Below are 13854 nucleotides of genomic sequence, written 5' to 3'. Positions count from 1 at the left end.
GTTTCAAAATAATAAACAAATGGACCCAGAAAATGATTTACCTTACTAATTGTTATTTAGTTTAATACTATAATTATGGCATAATTTCCCTGGAAGTAAATCAATTATAAAATGTGGTACTTAGAAATTCATCCTGAAAGATATTATTGCAAGAAAAAACTGCATGAAAAGTCACTATAGAGAACTGAAAGACAGGGTCTAAAAAAACACATGGAGCAAAACTCATAGAATTAAAGGGAGAAATAGACAATTCAAAAATAAAAGCTGGAGACTTCATGCCTCACTTTCAATGATAGATAGAACACTTGTGCAAAAGATTTATAAGGAATCAGAAGACTTTAACAACACTATTAAACAACTAGACTAATGCACATCTAGAGAATAGTCCACCCACAACAGCAAAATACACATTCCTCTAAGGCAGACATGGAATAAAATAGACCATACACAAGGCTGTAAATAAAGTCTCAATACATTAAAGGAATTGAAATCACACAAGATATATTCTCCAACTACAAAGAAATGAAATTAGAAATTAATAACAGTAGGAAGTCTGAGACATCCACAAATAAGTGGAAATTAGACAAGACATTTTTAAATAACCAAAGGGTCAGAAAAGAAACCAAAGAGTAAACTAGAAAATACCATTAGATGAATGAAAATAAAAATAACAAACCAAAGCTTATAGATGCAACTAAAGCAGTGGTCAGAGGGAAATTTATAGCTTTAAGTGCTTATTTAAAAAAAAAAAATTTCCACTCAACTTTGTCACTTCCCACCTTTAACAACTAAGAAAAGAAGACCAAACTAAAACCAAAGCAAGACCAAGGAAGGAAATATTAAGATTAGAATGGAAAGAATGAAATATAGAATAGAAAAACAATAGAGAAAATTAAGAAAACCAAAACCAAAACCAAAAATTGGTTGTTTGAAAAGATAAACAAAATTGGCAAAATGTTAGCTAAAATGGACGAAGAAAAAAATAAGATTCAAATTATAAAAATCAAGAATGAAAGAGGAGACATCACTACCATCTCAATGAAATAAAAAGGATTACAAAGGGATAATATGAATAATTATATGCTAACAAATTAGGTAACTTGGATAAAATGGAAAAATTTCCAGAAACAGACATACACCCAAAACTAACTCAAAAAGAATAATTCAAAAAGAAATATAAAATCTGAATAGACCTATAATAGGAAAAGATAATATATTTGATAATTTAAAATCTTTCCACAAGAAAAGTCCAGGCTTAGATGGCATTACTGGTAAATTCTATCAAGCATTTAAAAAACAATCATTACCAATTCTCACAAACTCATCCAAAAAATAAAAGAGGAAAGAACAATTTCCAACGCATTCTATGTCCTTTATTGTGTCCTTTTGCTGACAATAAAATCAGACAGAACATCACAAGAAAAGAAAAAACAGAATATGAATATGAAAAATAAACATTAAAAGCAAAATCTTCAACAAAATATTAACATACCAAATCCAGCAATTTATTAAAAGGATTATGTGCCATGACCAAGTAGAATGTATTCCAGAAGTGCAAGGATAGTTCAGCATGTGAAAATCAATGTAATATACACATTAACAGAATAAAGGGAAAAAATGTATGATCATCTCAACTGATGCAGAAAAGGCATTTGACAAAAATTCAACAATCTTTCATGATAAAATCACTTAAACTAGGAATAGAAAAAAATTCCTTCAACATAACAAAGATCGTAACTGAGAAGCCCACAGTTGACACCATATTCAATGGTGAAAGACTAAACATTAATCCTCTAAGATCAGCAACAAGACAACAATGACTACTTTCAACACTTCTATTCATCATAGTCCTAGCAAGAGCAATTAGGTAAGAAAAAGAAATAAGAGTAATTTACAACAATTAATTTCATGTGTCAATTTGACTGGGTTAAGGAATGCCCAAATAGCTGGTAAAATATTATTTGTGGGTGTGCCTATGAAGGTGTTTCTGGAAGAAATTAGCATTTGAATCAGTAGACTAAGTAAAGAAGATCTGCCCTTACCAATGTAGGTGTGCATCATCTAATCTGTTAAGGGACTGAATAGAACAAAAAAACAGAGAAAGGGTAAATTCTTTCTTCTTGAGATTAGATATCCATCATTAGTCATTTGGCAAGTGCATATCAACCCAAAATGAGATATCACTTCACACCTACTAGAATGGCTATCACCAAAATGACAGATAACAGTTGTTAGCAAGGATGTGGAGAGGCCGGGCGCGGTGGCTCACGCCTGTAATCCTAGCACTCTGGGAGGCCGAGGTGGGCGGATCGTTTGAGCTCAGGAGTTCGAGACCAGCCTGAGCAAGAGCGAGACCCCACCTCTACTAAAAATAGAAAGAAATTATATGGACAGCTAAAAATATATATAGAAAAAATTAGCCGGGCATGGTGGTGCATGCCTGTAGTCCCAGCTACTCGGGAGGCTGAGACAGGAGGATCGCTTGAGCCCAGGAGTTTGAGGTTGCTGTGAGCTAGGCTGACGCCACGGCACTCACTCTAGCCTGGGCAACAGAGTGAGACTCTGTCTCAAAAAAAAAAAAAAAAAAAAAAAAAAAAGGATGTGGAGAAATTGGAACCCTCATACATTGCTGGTGAGAATGTACAATGGTGCAGCTGCTTGGAAAACAGTTTGGCTGTTATTCAAAACGTTAAGTATAGAACTACCATATGCCTTGTCAATTCTACCACTAGATATATACCTAAATGAAATGAAAATACACTTCCACACAAAAACTCGTATGTGAATATAGTATTATTCATCATAGCCAAAATGTAGAAACAACCCAAATGTACATCAACTGATAAATGGATATACAAAATCTGATATGTTCATACAATGGGATATTGTTGAAAAGAACAAAACACTGATACATGCTACAACATATATGAACCTTGAAAACATTACGCCAACTGAAAGAAGCCAATCACAAAGGGTCACATGTTGTATAATTCCATTTATATTAAATGTCCAGAATAGGCAAATAGAGACAGAAAGTAGATTCTTGGTAGCCTAGAGCTGGGGCTTGGGGAAGAAGGAATAGAGAATGACTGCTAATAAAATATAGGGTTTCTTTTGGGATAAAATTTTCTAAATTTAGACTCTGCTAAAAGTTGAACTCTGTGAATATATTAAAATGCATTGAATTTTACACTTAAATGGGTGAATTTATGGTATGTTAAATAAAATCATGATAAAGATGTTTTAATTTTTTTAAAATCAATATGATAATTGAGAGGAATTATATATATAATTATTTATGGAAGGTGCCTGCATGTGAGGAAGAGGTGTATATCCAAAAACAAACATACATAGCCATAGATTCATAAAAGTTCTTTTAGTTTTGATCTCAAATTGTTGCTAAGAGAAGGGAAGCAGGGGTACCCTGTGTGGGGGCATTTTTCTATAAAATATTGGTATGATTATCTGTCCTTGGAAGAAAGGAGATTAAAGTCATACTGGCTATAAACATATCTTCTGTTGAAAATGTATAATGAATCAGAGATAAACGTGCATTAACCATCTCTTGTTTAAAATAAACAATGAATCAAAGGTGTGTAAGCATAATAAAAATATCTGCTTAGAAAATGTTTTGAGTCCTCGAATCACCAAATTCTATCACTCAACATAACATAAAATTTTTATTGTTGTTTTTGGGTAGAGAAATTTTTTTGTATGGTCATATGGAGTTTTACCAGTAGAGACTTCATATTCTCTGCTCACTTTAAATGTCATTACCATGTTGTACATTAGATACCCAGAACAGTGGAAAGGTGATTGCCAGGGCTGGGAGTAGAAAAATTGGAGAGATGTTGATACAAACTTCCAGTTATAAGATGAATAATGTAACATTTTTGAGCCTTGTAGAAGAGAGATGAATCGAAGAAGGCTACTCCTTATGAATTGCAGGATGGTGGAGGGCAGGAGAACTGAGACTTTGTTCCACAGTAGACATTTTATGTGTTTTGCTATTCACAAGATGTTCTTATGAATTCCTTTGTTTAAAAAAAAAAGAAATTTTGGAACAGCAGCAATAATTAATTCTTGGCCCAAGAGGGGTTTTTAACATCATATTCCTCATCAGCAATTTCATAACAGTTTGTTTCCCTGCTTATTGTTAAGAGATTTCTGTTCTAGGGAGTACTCAAATAAACTGGTCCTTAATTTCTCAAGATTAAAAGCTATTGTGAAATGACCATCTAAAAAATTAACAACAGTGAAGTCTGAGACACTGAGTTCAGTTGAACAGAGTAAAGTATAATTGAGTAATGAAATTCTGAGCTTAGATTTCACATGTGATAAAATAGCAATCTTTTGTTCAAGAAATTGAAATCATTTCATAAACACATGCCATCAAGAAAACATTTCTGGAGAAGTAATTCCTGAAGGGAATATGAGATGTGTAATGGGGAAAAACAGGAAAATTAAGAGTTCTAAGCTTTGGTTTCAACTCATTATGCACAAGCCAAGTGACCTTGAGTAAACTATTGAATCTCTCTGACCTTACTGTCCTCTCCCCCAAAAATATGGATTACAATCCATTGTAGACTGAATTGTCTCCCCCTAAAACTCACATGTTGAAACCTTAACCTCCAATGTGACTCTATTTGAAACTAGGGCCTTTTAAAACATAATTAAGGTTAAATTAGGTCATAGGGGTGTGCCTTAATCCAATATGACTGGTGTCCTTAAAAAAAGAGGAAGAGACATGCATAGACAATGTGAGGACACAGAAAGCAGGTGGCCATCTGCAAGACAAGGAGAGGGCTCAGGAGAAATCAAACTTACTGACACACTTTAGTCTTAGGTTTCCAGCCTCCAGAACCGTGAGAAAATAAATTTCTGTTGTTTAAGCCACCCAGTGTATGGTATTTCGTTATGGCAGCCCTAGCAAACCAATACACAATCTCTGTCCTGAAAATCTGGCAAGGATTCTGGGAAGTCTGGATGAGAAAATATTTGTAAAACTCCTTCATAAAGTATGAAGTTTACCAAAAATAGAAGATACCTCTATCTCTTGGTGGGATTATCATTCACTTTCATATATAAGAGATAATCCACCTAAGGAAAATGCTTAACAGAAGAAAGACTAAAGAAAAACTACATATTTTAAGAAGGCTTGAACAACTTGATGAGCTCTTCCATCATATGTTCGTTACATGAGTACATAAAATCTGTGTTTTTATTATTACTCTTATTTCAACACTAATGTAAATCTCCCTAAACTTGACAAGTGAGAATATTTTAAGTCAAGGAAAGTCCTTTGAATAATCTGAAACAGGAAATTATGCATATAAAATAGCTGTGAAAAACATAAACATTTATAAAGCATTTCATAATTCTTAACATCTATCCAGAGAATTTTAAATATGCTAAATACATAGAATTTCTGCTCTTTTTGTGTTATTTGCTTCCATTGTAGTCTGTAAGTATTTGACTAGAAGTTTCTATAACAATACAGCTGACTGAGTGTAAATTGACTGGCGTCAATTAAATCGACTACTGTCATATGAGGCCTCAGATTGCTGCAATAATCAGATATATTTTTATTTGTCTTGGCTCTTTCCCACCAATTTTTTTTTCTGAAACAGCTTTTTATTAAAAGCAAAGCAGAACCGCAACACAATTTAAATGTATGTAAACTAGGTCACAAAGGGGATGCAAAATGTTTGCAGTGTGACTGTTACACATTCATACAGCGAAAGTCATTCATCAACTCTTACACCAATACATAAGATTATTCCATGATTAAAAGTAGCCCAAATCTAATAATGCCCAAATGTAAGCCCAAATCTAATAATATAGCCCAAATGTAAGCTATATTAATGGATCTCTTTGCCTATTATAATATTTTAGCATTACTTCTGATAATGATTCCCTTAGCAAGTGGAATCTACCAACTAAACTTTTAAAAATTGTTAAAGGATGACTAAAACTCTGCAAACCAAGTAGTGGAGTTTACAGAAAATTCTGGGAGAACAAGTGAGATAAAATACTGAGCAAGATATCAATTAGTATACATGTAAAACTCTCCCATTTTATTCGTGATTCTGATAGTAATATGCTCCTAAGGAATTTTACAAAAGTTGATCTGCTGGGTAAAAATAAACCTTAAGACCAAATGGGTAATGAAATTTAATCCACTTTCATATATACTTCCCAAAAGATCTGCTTTGTGCCAGAAATAATACAAACCTGGAGTGAAAATACTGAGTGAATTAATACTGTTTACTAAGTACTTTTCTACCCTATTTCTATTTTTCTTCAAGATTTTCTATTTTAAACACATACACGACCAGAACTCCTATCTATTCAGATACCAAGTGGGCTATTTCATGAAAAAACAAGTTTTTAACAACAAATCTTCCCAATTTGACGATTCAGTTTCAAAGAAAAATCTTCATTTTTATAGCCTCCATCTGTTTTCAATTGATTTGAGAGAAACAAGCAATCCTATCTTAATACTAAATATCACAAACGACAATCCCTAACTGAGAAAGTATCTCATTTGGGTTAAGTTCAACAATTAAAATTCGGGTTACTCTCAGAGATGATTAACTATTAAAATTATTTTTACAAAAATGAAACCAGTTTTTTTCATTAGGGGAAGGGAAATGGTAAGGAGGAGACAAAGGGAGAAGAGGGACAAGACGGTGGACAGGGTACCTCAAGCCGTGCATTCAGTACATGATTTTGGTCACTTTTTCACAACATGGTGGTTATTTTCTTGTATTATCTCACTAAGCCTATAAAAAAAGGCAGTGCTAAACCTACAAATCAAAACAAATTCAATAAAACATTCATCTTTAAGTTTCATAAACACATGCAATTCTAATTATAAAGTCTCTACAATACATTTGCATGTTTTCATAGAGTAACATAACACACAAACTCATGGCAGTCCCCTGTTATGCTGTTAATTTAGCCCACATCTGACATTATCTTCATAAACATTCAATGAAGCCACAAATGGACTGTACATTTTGGAATCTATCTGAGTTTTAAAGAAAAAAAAAAGATCAGCAGTAATTCCATAAAACAGGTGGATATCAATCCCTTACTTTCTTTTGCTTGTTGTGTCAGTTGTTTGAAAATCACCAGAAGCTGACATGCAGTTTTCTGTATGTTGTCTAGAACTTGGTTTTCTAATTTTAGCTTCAGATTTTCTTCTTTAACTGCATCTACTCTTGCAGAGAGATCTTCAAGTGTGTGTTGGAGTTCCAATACTTGATTAATAGGTCGTTTTCTCCTCCAGTTCCACCTGATTTTCAGCATCAACTGCATGCATGTCGGCATTCATCATCTTGGGTAACAAACTTTTCGGCCTTGGAATACAAAATCCCTGACGAATGGTCTTTCATTTGAGGTGCCAGGAAGGGGAGGGATCAGGAGGATACCTCAGGTCGGGACACTTAGACCAACTGACTCCCAACTATTTAAATAGGCACAAATCTAAGCTCATCCTTGCAAAGCAAAATATCTCTCTTATTACCATGTCCACACCATGCCCACACTCTGGCCATTGCCTCTATTATTCATAGTCAAGTTCCTTGCAAGAGTGGTTTATATAGTTGGTTTCATTGGTTTCATTTTCTCTCTTTCTTGTTCAAGCTTCATTATATCCTCTCTTCAGATAACCGGTGCTCACTCTCTCTTTGAATCACTTTCTCCTGGGGTACCTGTAACATCCTCTCTTCTGATTTCCCTTTTCCCTCTCTCCTCCCCTAGATTCCTTTCAGAGACTCCTGTTTCCTAGGTACCCTCTTCAGATTTATCACCCACAACTTTCCCTAACTGATCTATTTCCATGATTGAACACATCCCCTATATTCTGATGACACCCAAAGCTATCTGCAACAGCAAATGTTCTCTAGCTGCCTTTTAAACATCTCCACCTGGAAGTCCCTCAGGCATCTCAAGCTCAGTTTTCCCCCAGCAAACCTGGTATTTCTTCTGCATTCCCTGATAATACATAAATACAACCCCCATTCAACTTTTTGCTTAAACCAGAACCTGAGACATTACTCCTTACTCCTCTAAGTCTATTCAATGACCAGAGTCCGTCAGCTCTACCTCCAAAGGTTCCTTGAATCCGTACTTTCTCACCATTTCTACTGTCAGCTCCTCAGTTCAACCTCATTTTTTTCCTGGGTTAAGGCCTCTTAACTGTTTCTTCTGCCTCCAGTCTTGGCCCCTCTATCTAATCTTCCCCCCAATGCCCAATGATCATTCTAAATCACACACCCAATTGTGCCATTCTCTTTAAAATCCATGGTTGGTTTCCCAAAGTCTGCAGAAGAAAAGTCCAAATTTTCAAGAACGGTATATATGATACACATGGCCCTTCAAAATGAGCAACTGCTTCTCTCCCCAGTTTCATTGCTAGATCAGTCCCCTCAATGTCCTCCATACTTTAGCCAGAATAATCTATATTTTATTAGCAGAAATCTGTTTAGTTTCTTTTTCTACTGTGCTTTTGCATATACTTTGCTTTTGTCTGGAATGCCCTTTGCACTGGCCTGTTCACTTAGCTAAATCTTTCAAAACTCAGATCAGGAGCCACAGCATCTTCTTCAAAACCCGCTCCCTTCATGCCCCCCTCCCCCACCAATTTTGTTTAAGTCTTCTCCTGTGTTCTTCTTGCACACTATGCATAGGTCTGTCATAGCACTTACTTTATGATTAGTCATTTGTTTCCCTGGAAAGTTTTTGTTTTGAAGACAAACTGTAATGTGGAATATGTTACCTTAACCTGAGTGCTTTTCCTCTATGCTCACCCACCAACCCTTGAAAGGCCAAGGGAGGGCTCCCCACTGCCCTCTACCAGAACCAGGCAGAACTGGGCAGCTGGGGAGAGGCTTTGACCTAGCCAACAATTGAGGCAGTGAAAAACAACCACCTTGGGAGATTATTGGGAGATTGAGATTGAGGGAGAGATAAGATCAAGGGGTTGGCAAAATCAGGTAGGAGAAAGTACAGTTAAAATGCTATACAGATAAGGAAAGCAGTGACCTCAAACAAGGAAGGGCTTTGCCAGTTTACTGCCAACCTAGGGAATAAAAATTCTGACCCATGAGTTCCCTTATTTTAGTACAATACAATGGGACAAGAAAACTGGATTAGAAAGTGGAATACTTTGTTTTCCAAATCCCAATTAATTCTGCCAAAATGTGTGTGTGTGTGTGTGTGTGTGTGTGTGTGTCTGCTTTTGGGGGAGGAAGATTAGTAACCTGGACAGAAACCTGAACAAGAAAGGGAATAATTCTCTCCTTCCCATTCTCACCTTCTCCTCCCAAAGCTGGCGACAATAGAGAAGAACCAACAGAGACACATTCAGTGCTGGCTTTTGCCCAGAGGACAATGACCCAGCTGACCTTTCCAACGTCTTAAACTCACAGAGAACAATAGCCAGCACACCCTGTGGCTCAAAAACTGTAACATTTTTAATCTGTGACTACAAAATACCATGGTCTGGCACCTAGAAAGTCCTCAATGAATATTTGTTGATGGACAAACAGAAAGTAAATAGGCAACATGAGCAAAATTTTGATAAATATTGAAGCTGAGTAATGAGCTTGAAATGTTCCAAAATAAAAACTTTTTTAAAAAATTCAGTAAAATCCAAATTCAAGTTTTGTGTAAAGTAAATTTAGTAAACGGTAGTTACTGAACATGAAGTATACAAGATATCCCCCATTTCTAAAGATAAAATATCAGAGTTGTTAAAGGACTAAATAAGATTGTGTGTGTTTAAGCTCAGCACAATGGCCTGGCACATGGGAAATATACAAGTGCAAACCCTTTATACTGTATTATCAGCTGACCTTGGCTTTGAGCTCTGCACTCAACAGAGTCGACAGCCATGGAAAGCAGAGGATCTCTCTCTGCTGTCTCCCTTTATACACCAGCGGTTACATGACAAGTTCAAAGTTTAGTTTTTCATGAGTTATAGTAAAACCTCAATTAAATAATTACTTTATCTGAGTATCTAAATGGTAACTAGAATCTCTGAGTGGAAAGATATACCTCAAATTATTAATCTACCTTTTCTATGTTTGTTTCTTCCTCTGTCTCTCCCCAACTGTACTTAATTGCACTGGTATCCCAGGAGCTAATAAAGAATCAAAGAAGCTGCTGCCAAGCAAGTTATCTTCTAAAGAGTAAGACAGAGCAGATGCACTAAGTAATAGCTGGAGAGGCGGATGGGCTGTGATAAGTAGTTACAGGGAGGATCAGAAAGTAGAGGGGAGGACTCAGCTGAGCTCTGTCTGACCCTCGCCACTTTGGCCCTCATCATGGCTGGACAAGCCTATTTCCAAAAGTTCTGGATCTTTGTCAGGGAACCTGAAAAGAGGGTAAAATGCTTGGACACTGCGTGTGAGGGAAGGCATAGCCTTCTCCATCTCCAAGCAAACAGAACCGATTAGGAATTTCCCTGAGTAAGGGCAAAATTTGACACACTGCCACTGTGGTACCTGCTTGTTACAGTCTTTGTTGCTCAAAGGCACTTCTAAGGTCTACGATGTAGAGAATATGATTAAATCTTCCTGTTACCACCTGGATTCTTGTCCAGCCTCAGGGACATTATGCTGAGCATTGGTTCTTGTTGCACATAACTGCTGATGGAGAAGAAAGTATAAAGATAGGAGTTGACTATCTATCATTGAACCTAAAAATATCCTAGAAGTCAGTCATTTGAAAAATATTTAATAGGAACTGTGACTAAATCCACACTTCTTTAAAAATAAAATCAAGTATGAATGAAGGGTTCATTCTCTTTCTTTTATAAGAGTAGATAATTGTGTTACATTTCCACATTTTGCTATTATAATTAGGTCTTTAATTTATTTAAATGATGATCTATATTCTAATATTATGGAATAAAAATGGTAGTGGGGTGAGGAGAAGAAAAGGCAAAAATGTCCATTTGACTTGATTTATATATAAGCAATGTTTCTTCAGTGCTAGTGAAATAATTTTTTATGTAAAAAATTTGAGATTTTTGTAAAAATTAAAAACACAACCCTAATATGAGAGAAAACAATTTTTATTACATAAACAATGATATATAACCTAAATCCCTCAAGTAAAAATTTCAAGTATAAATAAGGTATAGCAATTAATACATATAATTTAGATGCTTTTATTAGTGTTAAATAAACAATTCTAATACTCTTATTCTCCTTTTAGACTGAAACTAGAAGACTAAGTCTGACAACAGAGAAAATACAATGTATGTTTAAGCAACACATTTAAAAAACAATGTCAATAATTTAATAATAAAGGCTACCATTTATCAAGTAATTTACTTTGTTCTGGGAATAATGCCTATTTCTTTATGCATTTTTTATTATTTCATCCTCTCAATAACTCTATAAGTAAGATATTTTTACTTCCTATTTTTGAGAAAAGAAAATGGAAACTCAATGTGATTAAATAACTTTCTGAAAGTCATATAACTAGTTAATAGTCATTCCTGAGTATGAAAATAAGTTTATTTTATTCCAAAATCTATTGTTTATATTGTTCACAAGACTACACATTCTACAAGGATGGGGACCAGTCTACTTTGTTCTCCATTGGCACGTATTATATGTTCAATAGATATCAATTTAGAAATCACAAGATCTATAAATTTTTGGAAGGAGACTTTATTTCTTGTTAAGGGTTACAGCCTGCAAGGTGGCCATTCTGACAGGCTGGGAAGGGTAGCAGTCTCTGGCAAAGATCGGAGAAGGAGACAGGCACTCTGAGGAAGGAGGCCTAAAACAGGAATTTAAGCTGAACAGGCTGGCCAAGTATCCATATTCAACAAGTTACAGGAGGATCTATGAATATTCATGAATGTGGTCCTGACACATGCATATTGAACAAGCATGCATGTTATATAACACCCATGTTCATCTTGGAGTGGCAACTTAATTAAATGTATTACAATTAGGCACTATGCATCAAAAGGTATTTTTAGGACAAAAGGCCCTCAAGTGAGCAGCCTCTGTAAAACCTACCAGAACCAGTCCCTGGTCAGTTGTCTCCTTATCAGGAGAAAGTTCCTAAAATCAATTTCCTGTCCTATCAAAGCTATAGTTGTGGCTTGTGGAACAGGAGGTAGGGACCACCTTCTGGGGGTGGGTGAACTGCAAATTGTTTTAATATTGCTTATCTTGAGGCCAGTATTTGTTTAGCTGCCAGAGAAAAAGAAAAACCTTGTGACAGCTAGAATATAGTTTATTCTTTAAGTGTAGGCTTGTATGACTTAACCCTCGCCTGGTATGGCCTCAGATCCTGCTTAGAACTTGTTATCTTATTGCCACACAGAGTCTGTTCTGTTAGTCTCATAATCTCTATTTTAACATGAATGCTGGTCAGTTGTTGTGTCTAAACCTGTGGTCCCCAACCCTCAGGCCATGGACCGTACCAGTCCATGGCCTGTTAGGTCCTGCAGAGCTCTGCACCCACCCTTCCCACCTCCCCTCACCCCCTTGAAAAAGAAAAATTGTCTTCCATGAAACTTAGGAAAGGGGGTGGAGGAGGGGGGTGCTGTATAGCAGGAGGTGAGCTAAGCTTCATCTGTGTTTACGACCACTCCCCATCACTCACATCACTTCCTGAGCTCCCCCCCCCATCCCATGGAAAAATTGTCTTCCATGAAACCGGTCCCTGGTGCCAAAAATGTTGGGGATCACTGCTCTAAACCATAAAAAAGAGGTGGTAAAATGAGGCATGTCTAACCTCTTATCCTGTCATGACTAGGAACTCAGTTTTTTAAGATTTCTCTGGGGTACCCTTGGCCTAGAGTGGATCCATTCAGTGGTTGGGGGCTTAAGATTTTATTCTTAGTTTACATAAACATTAGTAAACTTGTGCATGTTTTTCATTGCCATAAAGATTTTATGGTTCGTAAGTTGTTTTTGTAAATTGTGCATATATATATCTCCCTAATTTTAGGAACAAAAAGAGAAACATATACATTTGTAAACTCACACATTATAGCAAAAAGTATTTTTAAATAAAATTACTTTTTTTTTTTGTCATCGAGAAATTCTTTCTAAGTTGCCCTTTGACTAACGGCCCAGGAAACAATGAAGAGACACCCAACACACAATTACCCAGCGAGCACAGCTCTGCTGCTCTCTGGCCCAAGGAGGCATTATTTGGAGGAGGGACTAATTCACAATTTTATGTAACTCGCGTGACACTCCCTACCCCCTTGTATTAAAAAATGATTATTTATTTGATGAAATAGAATTACTTTTTAAATGTTATAAATTGCCAAGTTATATTCATTAGGTAAGTTTATTTTCAAAAGGGACTAAGGTCCCTTCCACATCTGAGCCCCAGTTTCTCAAACTGACCTGATTATGTGGCGGAGGTATTATTTTGAAGTATTAACGATTTCTACCTTGCTTTTCCTTCCCCTTTTTCTCCTCCTCTTTGGCCTCATTCCAAAGCTTTGTTCTGTGACATTGCCTCAGGTAAGTACATGGCAGGGCAAACAGCAGAGGTCAGCAAACTTTTCAGATTTACTTTTTCAAAGCCCAGAGACACTGAAAAGGAAGAGGTCATGAGAACAGAGACATCCAACTACCATGTAATTCATAAGAGCTAAGAACTGACTCCTTGTGCACTCTCTCTCAGGCCTTTTTACTAATAAATCCTTCTCCCTTGTGACAATCTGGGAGAGAAAGAGGGAGTGTAAGAGCTCAGGCTAATTATTTTCCCACTAATCTGTCACAGGAGAGACTCATAGAGATTAAGTTCATCACAGTTAATAAAAATAGTAATATTGCTTCACACTGGGTCTGTAGTCTGAGG

At 36.0% G+C, this 13854-nt stretch overlaps 1 pseudogene; it reads right to left on the bottom strand.

The window, feature by feature from the left end:
• Positions 1–7096: 7096 nt before the first annotated feature.
• Positions 7097–7342, bottom strand: LOC138393149 (short coiled-coil protein pseudogene; annotated as a pseudogene).
• Positions 7343–13854: the final 6512 nt, after the last annotated feature.

Source organism: Eulemur rufifrons, chromosome 10 (genome assembly GCF_041146395.1).
Source record: "Eulemur rufifrons isolate Redbay chromosome 10, OSU_ERuf_1, whole genome shotgun sequence".
NCBI lineage: Eukaryota > Metazoa > Chordata > Mammalia > Primates > Lemuridae > Eulemur > Eulemur rufifrons.
Note: the sequence above shows the minus strand (reverse complement) of the source record. Positions and strands in the feature narration are given on the sequence as shown.